At 43.3% G+C, this 14,151-nt stretch overlaps 1 long non-coding RNA gene across 1 annotated transcript; it reads left to right on the top strand.

Moving 5' to 3' along the window:
• The first annotated feature begins 299 nt into the window (after positions 1-299).
• LOC116443492 lies at positions 300-4,534 on the top strand. The gene is made up of 2 exons (XR_004239935.1): positions 300-1,723; positions 2,087-4,534. It is a non-coding gene; the product is annotated as an uncharacterized LOC116443492 (long non-coding RNA).
• The last annotated feature ends 9,617 nt before the right edge of the window (positions 4,535-14,151 follow it).

The following is a 14,151-nucleotide window of genomic DNA, read 5'->3' as shown; positions in this document are numbered from 1 at the left end:
TAAGAGGACAGATGGTAATTACTTAATGTGCTTGGGACACGTTGGGATCATTGGAGGGGTTCCTGTTGCATCATTTCCGCTCTCATTAAGTCTTGATAGACTCTTTCTTCCCCTGTGTATTTAAATTTTTCTTCTCCCGTGTATTTCAAGACAGCAGTGATGAAAAAAGCAGAAAGTGTCGTGCAGTGGAAAACACCGGAGATGATTTAACTCAAACGGTTTCTCAGGACCAATCTAGGATAGATTTTGCTACCAGTTACTCTCCTGCTACCTTAACAAAATTATCCCCCCGGGGGGGTGGTTTTTGCTCTTCCTGAGAAAGAAATTTTTCTTTTTGCATTTCAATGAAAGGCATTCAGCCTCCTTTCTCCGCCCCCAGGCTGTTTCCTGTGCAAACCCTCAGATTTTCATTTTCTTTTTGAACCAGCTACATTTGCATTTCACTGAGCCCTCTGAGGCATCTTCTTTGTCAGGGTGTGAGAGAGGGCTGTGCTGGGGACATGCTGAAGTCTTCTCTTTTGAAACTGAGGAGTCACAGTCAACATCCTTGATCTGGTACTGAAAGCGAAAGACAACTGCACTTGTTCAGAGTACATAGTATCTGAATATCTATTTTCGAAGACGCTTGTATTCTTTGGTAATTAACTGTCATGGGTTAGCTTAGCTACGGAAGTGATTTTCTTGCAAAGAGGAGCTTACAGCTTCCTCTATCACCTAACAGAACCTATCAACTGGCTAGTTTGAATATTGACAATTTTTTAATTGTCTGGAGTTGTCTGAGGGAGCCAGGACCAGGTCCTTCGCAGCACAAGCACAGTGACAGCTGCAATGTCGGCCTTTCTGCCAGCCTGTGGCTCCTGTGCCAGCTGGTTTTTCCCATGCAGGCCGCGTTTGTGCAGGTATGGATGCAGACAGGGGATAACATAGGGTTGTTACACTGGGCTGTGAGATGTACGGAGAACTCGAGCTTGGAGTGCCTGGAGTTTCTGCACGGACAAGAAGTGTTTGGAGCACTCTTTAATGTTTTAACCCCCCAATCCCGCTTAGGAAGTCAGGATGCCAGAACAACTAGAGTGCCTGATGGACCTGAATGTGAGGGTCTCCAGCATGAACATATATTTAGCAAGGTGAATTCTGACCAGCATCCTTGACTCAAGTTTTCACTCTGTTGTGCCATCTGTCTGTGTGCAGTGGATAAGCAGATTTGCTATCCCTCATGCAGCTCTAAGATGGATTGGCTTCCAGAAGTAAATTGGAAAAAAATAGCCTCTGCTCTTGGGCATGGTGACGTTCAGTGAGGTGAAATCATATCCATGATTGTCTGTGGTGGAGGAAATTCCTAAGTGGCACAGGGGAGGAAGGAGCAGAAGCAACCTGAGATTTTTCTTTAATATGTCTGGCTGGCACACGCTGGCATTGTGAAAAGCTTATTAGTAATTTATATTCGTCCTCTAGAGGCTTTATCTTTACTCCATTCGATGTTGATGTTGCTCTGCCAGTTCCACGTGGATGGCGAGGCCTGCCAAGTGTACAAAAATAATTGGGAGGATCAGCAACATAGCAAGCCGGTTTGCATCACAGCAGCCACGGGTGTGCATTCCATTCACCACCATTAGGAATCATCCTGCCACGAGGGGAGGTTATTTCAGACACTGACCTGGAAGCAGCACCCGTGCCAGAGGGAATGAGGCAGAGCCTGTTTCAGAGGCAGATGTGGGCTGAGGTGAGTGGCAAAGCTGCAGATTCAGATATGGGCAGTGCCGAGCAAGGAGCTGGGATTCCACGTGTAGGATTCTGGTGTGGCCAACCAGATCTCTTAGAGAGATCCTCTCCCAGGAGGGAATTAGGGTTTCCATAGCGTGCAAAACAAAGCCAAACTGCTTAACAGTCTCATTGTCCTCCTCAATTCAGCCCAAGGGCAATACGGCCAAGCAAAGCTGGGGTAGAAATACCAGAGGAAAGATTAACCTTTGGCAGCTTCCCCTTCAGCTTTGTTGCTGTGTGAGGAGTGGCTATTTCAAATTACAGAGCTATCTCTAGGCTGAACCTTGGGAAATGAACATCAAACTTTCATTCTGCTTTGTAGGGGTGTGCAACGGCACGGCAGAAGCTGGGATGATGGCAGGTCCTCAAGTTATATTCCTGGCTTTGAAAAAATGTTCCACCGAAACAGCCATGGATGCTCATTCCACCACGTGTATTTGTGCTCTGATGCTGTGCAGAGTTAAAGAACAGCCGAATCTTTGGTAGGATACGTGAGGGCTTCTTTTCTCACCTGCTGATATCAAGTATCTGAACTAAAAAAAGAGTGGTGCTGTTATTTGGGAGCAAAACAGGCTGTTTGAGAGGCAAAAGCAGTGCTTGTGTTTTGCAAACTTCAGCAAGAAATGTAACATTTTCACACCAAGACACACATCAGGCGAGTAAACTGGATAAAACCCCCAGTCATGTTTTTGTGATGGAAGTGTGTAATTTTCACAATTGAGATATTTTCACAATTGAGATATATGATATTTAGAAATCCATAACTTTTTAGGGAGAAGGTTGGAAAGCATACATTTGAGGTTCCTGTGCAATTATTATATAATCTTTCCTGTCAATAACCTGAATTGTCATTGCACATGTAATTAACAGAGTGAAAGTCCTATTTTGCAAATAATTGGGATTTATATGTTAAACAGGAAAAGAGCCTTGTTTCAGCTAGCAGGCTGCTTCTTTTTCTCTGTGCAGAATTAGTTTAGCACGTCAATCTCCTATTCATGTGTGAAAAAGGATGGAATCACAGATGCACAAAAAAGGACGCAAACAGTTAAGGCAGCCCTTGCCTGCAGTACAAATATGTCTGGACTGCCTCTTGATGAAGTTTCTTGGAGATCATTTGTGTTCATAGTGTGTTATTTTGATTCCTATTGCTGCAGCCTTCTAACTGTGCCATCATAAATGAAGAGTTTTTAATATATCTTGTAAAATACTCCTGAAAATTCTCCTTGTGACTGCAATTTTTTGACAGAGGTTGTAGCTTGCTTTGATCACAGACTACACAGAAACCTTTGTACCAGTGCAGGCAATGAAATGTGGACTAAGTCATTGCTCTGGTGGTTTTAATACTTGACATTTGTTGGGTGGAAGAAAAAGAACCTCTGAGTTGGGAGAAAATCCATGGGACATTCTGATCTATAGGAACTGCGTGGATAAAGAACCCCAGGAGTCCTTTACTCTCTTGGACAATGTTCTATTTTTGTTTCTAGCTTAGGAATGGTTTTGTACGTTACTTATAAACTGGAATTTAAATCGTATGCACATGTGAAACAATGTGAGTTTTAAAGAAAATAGAGTTCTATCTTATATAAGCTGTCTGATGCCACATGAACAAAGCAGTCCAGTGTTGGTCATGGTTTGCATTAATGCCTGTTAACCCCAGCTCTTTTGTAAAACACTGATGTGGAAGCTCCTTTCCCTGCCTTTGGAATCGAAAAGAGAATTAGCAAAGCAATAGGGAGCACATGAGGGAATGAAGCCTTGGCAAAACCAGCCTGTTTTCCTAGCAATACCCCAAACACAATCCTACCAGCACTCTGCATGTCCTCCTGCAAAGGTTAGAGGAAAGGGGAGTGTGCTGTTTATCAAAGCCTCTCCCATCTGCTTGGGGTAGATTGCTTTGCCCTTCAGAAACTGATAATTAAACCACCACTAACCTGGGGGCTGTTTAGTGCCCTGGACCACCCAAGATGTGGGTGTGGGAGCCATTTTTTTAAGGAAGATACACAAATGCACCCATCTCACAATCCCAAAGCAGCTTTACAGGTAAGAGAGGCCTTGGAAAGACAGACACTTGCTAATGATTCTCTCAGCAAATAAAAACTGCTCCCAGTCGCGTGGCTTTGTTTGTGCAGTGGTTGAATATTATCTAAATTACAGATAGGAGAGGGTGACTGGCTAGACCAGCAGTCTTTTGTCCAAATTCTTGTTTCCCTTGAGCCTTCCCTCTGCCCCAGGCAGCCATGAAAATCCTGGTGCCAATTTCACCCCACCATCACTTTGAGTAATATCAGAGGAGGAAACCATGTTTGAAGTTTGTCACCTGGAGCTGCTCCAAAGTGGAAAGACTGCTGGGGACACACTGGGAGAGGGGACACCTGGTACATTTAGGGGCCTGTTCTTGCAGAGCAAAGTGACTACATTTAACAGCATGTGCTGTAAGACCTCAAATCCGAGGGTTAGCAGCATGGCACAGGGTGAAGAACAGTTGTCTCTTGCCTCACCAGGTTTATTTTCCATTGACTTGAAGGATTATGCCTTACCTTGCCTCTTCCTTTACTTTCAGTTTCTTAACAGAGGACATAGCAACCAGTCAATTTAGTTTTAATTATGTGAGGGAGGGGTAGAAGGAGAGGACTGAACACTGCAGACCACAGAGAACATTTTTCCGCTTACTACTTATTTGTTGGTAATTACTAACCCTTTACACTGAAGGGCTTTCCAGGCACCTGGATGATTTGCATTCATTAAAACAGTGTAGCATTTCCATTCTCCATGTGTGGCTGCCTTTCTGCTATTTTCTGCACTCATATGAACAGTCTCTGAAGTATCCCAGATGACCTAAGGGAAAACCCAAAAAAAAAAAATCAAGTGAACTATGAAAAGTCTTCTGGTTTCCTTATATGCCTTAAATTGCACTGCTGCTGTGTCACTGAGAGCCGAGTTAGAAACAAAGGAGTCAGAGGGGCTCACTAACAACACACAGCTGTTCCCTTTAACTTAGACGGGATTTGCACCAGCCTTTGACCTCCTCCTGAGGGCAGGGGAGAACAGGGGTATTCCTTTCACAGTCTCTTGGCTTTGCTGCTTTTATTTACTGCAGACTTCCTGCTGCTGGGTGGTTTATTTCAGTTGAGTGTTCACGGCTGTGCACACACAAATCACTCTTGACTTTCACTTCACACTGCACAGACACCAGAGGTCCTGCTGAGTGTTTGGGGCTCTGTCATGGGTGGGGTAGAGCAGAAATCCTTCATTCAGAGCCCCTCAAGTCTTTCCAGAGGTCTGGGCTCTCCTGCTGAGCTGCATTCATGGCTGTGGAGCCAGAAAAGTGACTGGTTCTCACTGCAGCCTGTCACTTCCCCTGCCTGAAATGAGTACCACGTGAGTCACTCATCTAAAATTTCCCTTCTTGCAGATTTTTCTTTCATATTGATGCTGGTCTCAGAGGTGTGATCAGTTCTGCCCAGGCTTCTGTTTCACTCATGGTTAAACTTGTAATTTCCTTGTATTTTTCTCAAAACTTTGTTCCATATCATCTTCACTTTATATCCCAGTAGTTGCTGTGTTCTAATTGTCATAACTTTTTTTCCCAGCAGTGTCCTAATGACAATCATAAAATAAAATTGATCAGAATAATTATAGTGTTGGGACAGAAGGGAGTGTTGTTCCTGTTTCTGCCTTTGCCACGGGCAGGTACGGTGACCTTGTCCTTGGAAGCTCCTCTGTGCATTTCCTCCTCTGTGACGTGTGTTGGTCTTGATGGGATAAATTGCAAGGAAGTAATTCCAGTGGCCTGTCACAGCCAGCCCAGCCCAGGCTTCCTGCCAGAGTAGTGTGTATTTCCTTATGTCATGGTGTAACCCCAGATGGCAGCTCTGCACCATGCAGCAGCTACCTCATTCCTCTCCAATGCTGGGAATGAGGAGGAGAATTGGGGAAAAAAGACATAAAACCTGTGTGTTGATGTAAGAGCAGTTTAGTAATTGAAATAAGTTAAAATCTAATAATAATAGTAATGGTCATGAAAAAGGAGATAGTAAAATAGAAGGAGGAACCAAAGGCAAGAAAAACAAGGGCTGCACAGTACAATTGCTCCCCACCCACTGCCCAATGCCCAGCCAGCTCCTGATTGGGATTGGTAGCTCCCAGCCAGTTACTCCCAGTTTCTATACTGAGCATGATGTTCTGTGGTATGGAATATCCCTTTGGTCAGCTGTTCTGGCCATGTCCCCCAGCTTTTTGACCACCTGATTGCTGACTGAGCCTGGGAAACTGAAAAGTCTTTGATTTACAGTAAGCACTGCTCAGCAGCAACTAAAACATCAGTGTGTTATCAGCGTTATTCTCATCTTAAATCCAAAACATAGCACTATACCAGCTCCTACAGGAAAATTAACTCTATCCCAGCCAAAACCAGGCCTCCTTATCAGTGCTTTCCAAGCAGATTCAGGAGATGTGTCAGCTGTGTGCTGCCCCTGGCTGCTGTGAGAATTCCTCCCATTCCTCCTGGGAGCTGCTGGAGCAGGGCAGGTGCAAGCTTGGCCTTTCTGGCTCAGTGAGAACGATTTTGGATGTGACCATCATCAGTTCTGCATTTTTCTTTCCGTAAAGTGCTTTACCTCCAGCCATGGCCTATGAAATCAGCTCCAGAAGAGATTTGCATCAAGAGTCATCATCAAAATACCAGCACAGTGTTACCCACACCAGCAAAAGTAAAATGGGGCAAGTGGAAAGAATTATAAAGGTTGAAAAGAGGAACACTTATTTTAATCGGTCAGTTTACACTGATTTTGTCTCCCTCTATCACCATCTAATACATCAGACATTGTGCTGGCAGGATTTCCTTATGGAGACACATCATTCCAAATAACTCTAAATGGAGAGCAGAGGTTGCTGAGTAGCTGAGTAGCTGTGAAGTGCATGGAAGGCAGAAGCAGCTCTACACAGGTGTGACTGCAAGGACTTTGAGTGGTATTTTAACTGAGTTCATCCCATCTGAGCTGTCATTTGTTCCACAAGATGATCTTCTCTCTCCTTTGCCTGTGCTCCTAATTCACATCTTAGTTGTGTGGGCACAGCTCTGTGTCTTTTTGCCCTCAATCAACACCTGTCTTCTAATCTTTGATGTGCCTTGATAATCTGCTACCAACAGATTATGGATACAAATATTGCTGCTAGCAAGAATTTTTCTTGCTTCTTTCCAGTTCTTTCCAGTCCCATGAGATCTTTTTCTCTCTCACGGAAGATAGTAGCAGAGTTCTATAAACTATGAACACCTGCGACCTTGCAGAGCTTTGTTTATGGTAAAAATAGAAAAATATTTTGACAATGGATGTTTTAGGATTTTAGCCAATCACCCCAAGGGGTGGCTGATCCTTTGACCAATTAGACTATGAAGAAAAAAGTCTATAAAAGAGTTTGCAAAATAATTAAATAAATCAATCTTGCTGCGTAATTCCTGCCTGTTGGACCCCTCTTCTCCTCCTTACCACTGTGGGATACCGTAATAAACAAGGAACTTTTTGATTCCCCTAAGGGAACAGTAGCCACTTTTAGCTCTTAATCAAGTGATTTTCTGGGTTACTCTCTCTCACAGCCTTTTCTCTTTAGCTGTTTTGTGATTCATGTGGGCTATTGCTTTTTAGTTTGTTGTTAAAGGCTCTGTTCTGATGCACCTAATGGCATTTGTGATGGAAAATGCATGCTGCTGTCCCAAGGATGATGAGATCTGACAGCTGGTATCCAGATATAACCACAGCAGAGGTCTCCAATCTTTCCCACTATTTTCCCCGTGGCATAGACTACATTCAAGCTTTTGGTGAACTGATTGTAAGAGCCAAGATCTCATTTATGAACAGACTCTGCCCTGAAAATGAAAATAAAGAACATGCTGAACTCCGTGGAGCTGTGGTTATCCAGTTTTGTGACCAACAAAGGAGGAATTGTATTTGGAATGAAAGAAGAGGTGAAGCCCATAAAGCTTTGTCCTCACATGAAGAACAGTCTAGGTACTCCTGATGCCAATGATGCCACCACAATTTTCAGGATATACACAGAGATAGATAGATAGATAGATAGATAGATAGATAGATAGAATTTTTCTTAAAGTTCATGGCATCTCAGATTGTGTGACTGTATGGGAAAATAATCTCACTTAAAGTTTAGGGAAAGCAAATGTTCCTACTGTGCTCTAAAAAAGCCAAGCCGGAAGGCAAACAGGGGCTCAACATTTAAAATTAAGAGACAAAGACTTACTGTTTTTTCATGTCAGAATGAGAATTGAGAAACCCACCCAAACTTTCATCCTGGGTCACAGTGGTGGAAATGGCTGCTATTCCTGTAAGGGAGTGACTGATTTTGCTATTGCTATAGCCCTGGGTACATCCCTGGCTGGCAGAGACACCTTGCACCTTGTAGTGGTTCTTTCCCACTTGTCAGGCTGGGGCCTGCATCCTCCTCATGTGCAGAGAAGATTTAAGACAGAAGAAAAGCTTCAGAACTTTGTTCTTTGTCCTCAAGGAGCTCACTGTACATAGGAGGGGATTGCCAGCAGTCCCTCCAGGCATTTTGGGTATCTTCATTTTGTGGAGTGGATTCAGCTCTGCCTGGTCTTTTTCCCTCTCTCCTCCCTCTTTTCCTTTGAAATACTGGGGGACACAGCAGGATACAAATTTCATTTAAAGTAATGGAATGTAACACATGTGCTCACTACTTTAAATATTTCGGTAAATATGTAGCTGGCATTTTTACCAAACTCAAAGCAGAGCTTAGACATTTTCCTGTCTGAGGCATGGGAAGCTTCAATTTAAACTGGAACATTGCTTTTCTTACATACTCTCTGTGGCAGAACAGTTCAGGCTTTCCAAGTTGCAACGTTTTCATGGTAATTAGTCAATTTATGAAGCAGAATTACGTTTCTTTTTCTTCTTAATTGGCATGTTCTAACCTACCACAGACGAACTGGTCTGTTACAAAACCAACCCACTAAACTGTGAGTGGTTTTATTAATTTATCCAAAAGGATTATTTTGTGACATTGCAAGTTTGCTTCCCCATATATATGAGTGTATGTGAAGTGTATGGGGCTTTATTTATTTATTTGATCATCACAGAAAGTGCTGAACATCTAAGGAAAGGTTAATGATATCACCTCTACCTGGCTGGGGTTGAAGAGCATCCCCTGTGCACCCTGCCTCTACCTGAGCATACTGTGTCTCAAGGAGGCAGCCAGCATTTAGCAACATCCATCTCTTTCCTTTTGAGCGAGAAACAGATGGGAGAGTCAAATATCTATGTGATACACTTCCTTTAGAGGGACTGTATAGCAAAGGGCTGTTTGCCTGGGCACAGCAGCAACTGGGGAGAAAGGTATACTTTTTTCCCCCATTGTTTTGAAACTTACTTTAAAAGTTTCCCAGGTTCATCCAGCAAGTGCCTGCCTAGTAATTTTGCTGTCCCCTGTGGCTTTTCTATTGTTTCCCCTCTGCTGATGTAACTCCTTGTAGTTTCCTTCACCCTGAGTAGCACCTGTGTGTTTTAGCCCCCAGCCTCCGTGTGAGATGCCACTGAGGAGCATCCAGAGAAACTTTCATTGCCCTCTTCCCATGTCTCATCTGACCTTTCTTGCAGGGATGCCAGCAAAAGCTTGGAATGTGTTTAACATAACCCGTACTGTCTGATCCCATCTCCTTGTTTCCTTCTATTTTCCATTCAACCTGCCCCCATCTGTTGCCTCCTCTGTGTGGCACTTGGGGACATGGTTTAGTGGTGACATGGCAGTGCTAGATTAATGGTTGGACTCGATGATCTTAGAGGTTTTTCCCAACCTTAGCATTTCTATGATTCTCTTACAAGCTGCTGCTTTGTTCTGCCTGTGGATGGTTCCTGATTTACCGGAGTCCTGATCCATGTGGGGACTTAATAGGTGCTCTGGGCATACATGGAAGTAATAGTGGGGATATTTTAGATCCATTTCAGGCCAGGTGAGCCATCAGAGTGGCCACTTCTCACATTTTCAGAGTGGAAGGTGTTTCTCTCATTCTCAGGCATTGGCTGCTATGTACAGCCCATTACAGCTGATGAAGCCTTAATGAGGATGTCAGGTGGCCACTCCAAAGAAGACACGTCCCTTACAGAGATAGCAGCCCTGAGATGTAATAAGTGACTCCTGGCCTGTCATGCAGAAATTACTGCTTCCAGAGCCAGGCTGCTGTGGAGATCCTGACCCTGCTGGTAGCCAGAGGTGATACTTTCCTACCTGCTTTCAGTCAAGTGCCTTGGAGTGCTTTACAAACACACATTACTTGTGCCTCACAGCACCTCCTGAGCCACTTCATATCACCTATTGCAAGGTAAGCAGTGCCACAAACAGGAAGGAAAAAATATTACATGGTGCTGCCAGCAACATTAGCTGCCCAACACAGAGTAGGAGAAGCCTGGTTTTCAGTGCTGTGCTGAATTTGTTTGGGTTGGACATCTGCTGTGTCCCCAGACAGAGGCACCACAAATGAGCAGCCATTTCTGCAAGAGCTGGGGTTCTTGCCTCATTTTACCTGATGTCAAATACCTGCCAGAAAAAAAGCCCCAAACCCTTGCTCAGCTGCCAGCCTCCACCAAGCCTCTGGACTGTGCCTGGATGTGATGTTCTCGTAGCTCCATGTGGGTGCTAAGACATCTGTTACAATTTATTTTTGTGGCAACAAAGCTTGGGCAATTTTCAGCAAACAAGAAAAAAGAAAAAAAAACCAAACCAAACCATCTCTTTGTAAAGCTTTTAAGATGACTGTCAAAAGAGAGTAAGATGCATATAATTTACATTCTTTTACAGGATTTCTTTTTGTTAAGATTTCAGGTGACAGCAATAGATAAAGAAGGGCTCAGATGACAAAGGCTGAAAGCTTGTCTGGAAATTGGAATGGACAAAGAAGTGAGTGAACACAAGATTATTTCCAAAGTTACATGAAGAATTATAGGTAAACCAAAGCTGGACAGCCTTCCTCTCAGAGGAGGATCTGATGTTTTCATCCACCTGGACTCCAGGAAGGTCATTTTACCTTGATGCCATTTCATGTCTGGGTTGGCATCTGGGAGTGCCTTGTTTAGAGCAGATTTTGTGGGCTGGGATGGAGCAGGACAGCTTTCCCAGGGAAGGGAACCTCACCTGTGGCCGTGCCAGAGGCTCCTGTCCATACCCTGGTGGGACACTGGAGTGTGGAGAGCTGTACTGGATTAGCACAACTCTGACTGTTGGCAGCACAATCTCCTTTGTAGGGAATGTGAGGAAAATCTTATCTAGAGCCAGCCAGCAATGGAAACTGGCTGCTACTGACTCTGACTTCAGAGGAGGGAGTTTTGGAAGGTGGCATAAGGCTCTGCAAGACAATATTCAGATGAGAATCTGGCAAAGTGTCATTCTCCTCCCTTTCACAATCTATCCCCCAGATGGCAAGATAAACCTGCTATGGAAAGAGAACCTGCAGATTTTTTTTCTTGCTGCTTGTTCTTTTTTCCTTTTTCTTTTCTTTATTTTTGGTGGGAAAAACAAAAACAAAACAAAAACACCACAGAAGACAATATTTCTAAACTGCTTTGGATTGGCCTCTGCTCAGTTCATCAGTCCTTCACATAACCCAATACTGGTTCCTGTGAACACAGGGCCTGGCTCTGCTTGGTGGGAATGCCATAACCACAAATGGAGTGGGGAATTCACAGAAAATTTAGCTGCTAAGGCCTGAGGAGTGTGCATGTTTTATAACAATTCAGTCTTCCACATGCAGAAAGAAAAAAATTTGTTATCCACATGACCAATGGCCCAGCATAAATAGAAAAGGGCAAATATTGTAAAAACATAAAAATTCTGAAATATATAGACCATTGGTATGGTAGTATCAGCATAGAAATGGTTACAAAGTTGGTTAGCTGACAGAGATAAAAGATTTCGATTAATTGCTCTCTAATTAGCTGCAGCAGGCAAATGCATCATTAATCATAAATGTAAAGCACTGCAGGAGTCAAATAATTTTGGGGAAAAATAAAAGCTGTACCTTTCAACTTGATGGATCTATTGTACTTAGCAGCAATGATCCTGATTCCATATGGATCTTCTGTTTAGCAGTCTACAATTGATTTGGAATATCTGCAAAAGATACTCAAGAGAGGTGGAAAATATATAGTAGTAGAATAAGCAGTACAATAACCTGTGAGGGCTAAGCAGGAATATACAACAGAATCACAGAATGTTTAGGTTGGAAAGGACCTTTAAAAGAATCTCATTCCAACCTCTGCCATGGGCAGGGACACCTTCCACTATCCCAGGTTGCTCCAAGCCCCATCCAGCCTGGCCTTGGACACTGCCAGGGATGGGGCAGCCACAGCTTCTCTGGGCAACCTGTGCCAGGGCCTCCCCACCCTCACAGTAAAAACCTGACATGAAAATCAGGTTACTCTCCTGCAGTTATAAAATGACAGAGAAGGAAGTGAAAACGGAGATCTGCTCTAGATGAAGCCATTCCCAATCCAAGTAAGGATTTTTATAGAACCCCGACCTTTTTTAAAAAATTATCTAACTACACAACACAGCCGCAGCTTTCATTTTGAAGAGGTAGTTTTGAACCTTAGAGTCCCTCCCTCCCTCCCTCCCTCTGCAAGGGAAAGCAATCAAAACTGATAAATGCCCAGATAAATCTTATCAAGGGTCAAACTAAGGGAGACAACTGAAAACTGTGTTAAAAAAATTGCACTATTTCTAGATTTGTGGACTGCTTAATGACGTCAAACACCAGGAGCCGATCATACTACTATTGAGAAGACTAAAATAAAAAGCCCTGCTGGGTTGTTTTACCCCAATTTACAGCACCTTCCATGCTCAGATACCACTCTGAAAACACTCCATATTTCTATTTTCCCCAAAACCACACCGTTCTTTTTATACTGTATTTGAGTGATTTATGATGATAGTGTGATATACCAAGCCTGAGCATCCTCCAGTGTGACTTAGCTGGCTGCAGTTCTGCTGCTGTGAAAATGTGGGTGCTACGAGAAGAAATCCTGTTGAAAAGGAAAAATTCCTATAAAACAATTGGTTAGAGAAAAAGGCAAGGGTATAAAAGTCTGACTCATAAGTGTTTCACCTTATTGGTCTGTGCTATAGTTAGAAAGGAGGTTTTAGGGAGGCTAGTTTTAAAAATAGGTAGGAGAGTGGGCTGAACACTGACAGCACAGCTCTGCAGAGAGCCTGCAGCATGAGACTTCCAAATGCACTTCCTTATTCCCCAACCCTGCATATTCCTGTCTATTAAACATGTTTGCTTTCTCTCTCCTCAAGGAAGCATTTCCAAGGTGTTTCCAAATTAAGTGCACAAATGGAAAAGGAGACAAATGCAAACTCATAGCAAGATGTCCTGTTAGGCCTGTGCTCAGTCAGCCCATGGGACGCTGCTTTTTGATACTGCAACAAAAACAAGGCCAGGCTGCAAGAGGAGACTGAAAAAAAAAGAAAAAGACTTGGTATACCTGACTAATATCTACATTTACTCTAAGAGATAGAGGTATATGAGAAATATATATTCTAATTTGTAAGAATGAGTCATTTTCTAACTGACTCAGATTAGTAGGATTAGTAAGAAGCTTCCACGATGGATATGCGTCATCAAAGTCACCTTTTTTTTAATACTTCTGAAATGTTTGGCAACGACTGCCTTCAGAGAAAGCCTTCAGGAAAATCTGTTTTCAAACTGGGATCTCTGTCACTACACCTGGATGTGCACATATGTATGTGGGTGTACCAAGAACTAAGAAAAGCAAGCACAGAGAGGTTGTTTTGTTGGCTAATTCATGGAAAATTCAATACTTTCACTGACTCTTTTGCATATTGAAAAGACTTGGAATTTGCAATGTCTCTAAACCAATCTGAGCTTCTGTCAGTGTTCCCAGGTGGGCCAGGATTTTAGAAAAAATAATTGGCAAGGCAGTTAATTTGTGGAATGGTCCCCTAGGGATAAAGCCAGGGCAGGAAGAGCTAATGGAGATGTGCACAGCTGCCAACAAAGTGGCTTCGGGTTTCTGCGTATCAGACGTTCAGTGCTGAGCTCCAGGGGTTTAAAGTACCTTTTGTTCCAAGCCAGGCATCCCAGGCCTGCACGGTGCCAAATCATAATCATGTTTTCCCTCTGATGCCAATTTCTCCTATGGTCCCAATCCATAAGCACACACGCTGCCTCTGAGGGGAACTCAGGCTGTTGAGGAATTTCAGGAAGAGAATGAAGCATGTGTGAAAGATGAAACACAGAACAAGTATGGCATTTACACAGCAAGTTTGCATCAACTTTTTGTTTTGAGTATTGAGAGCTTGGAAGTATTCAGTGCAAAGGAATCAATAGTGATCCCCTCCATA

This window comes from Corvus moneduloides, chromosome 4 (assembly GCF_009650955.1).
Source record: "Corvus moneduloides isolate bCorMon1 chromosome 4, bCorMon1.pri, whole genome shotgun sequence".
NCBI classification, from domain to species: Eukaryota; Metazoa; Chordata; class Aves; order Passeriformes; family Corvidae; genus Corvus; species Corvus moneduloides.
Note: the sequence above shows the minus strand (reverse complement) of the source record. Positions and strands in the feature narration are given on the sequence as shown.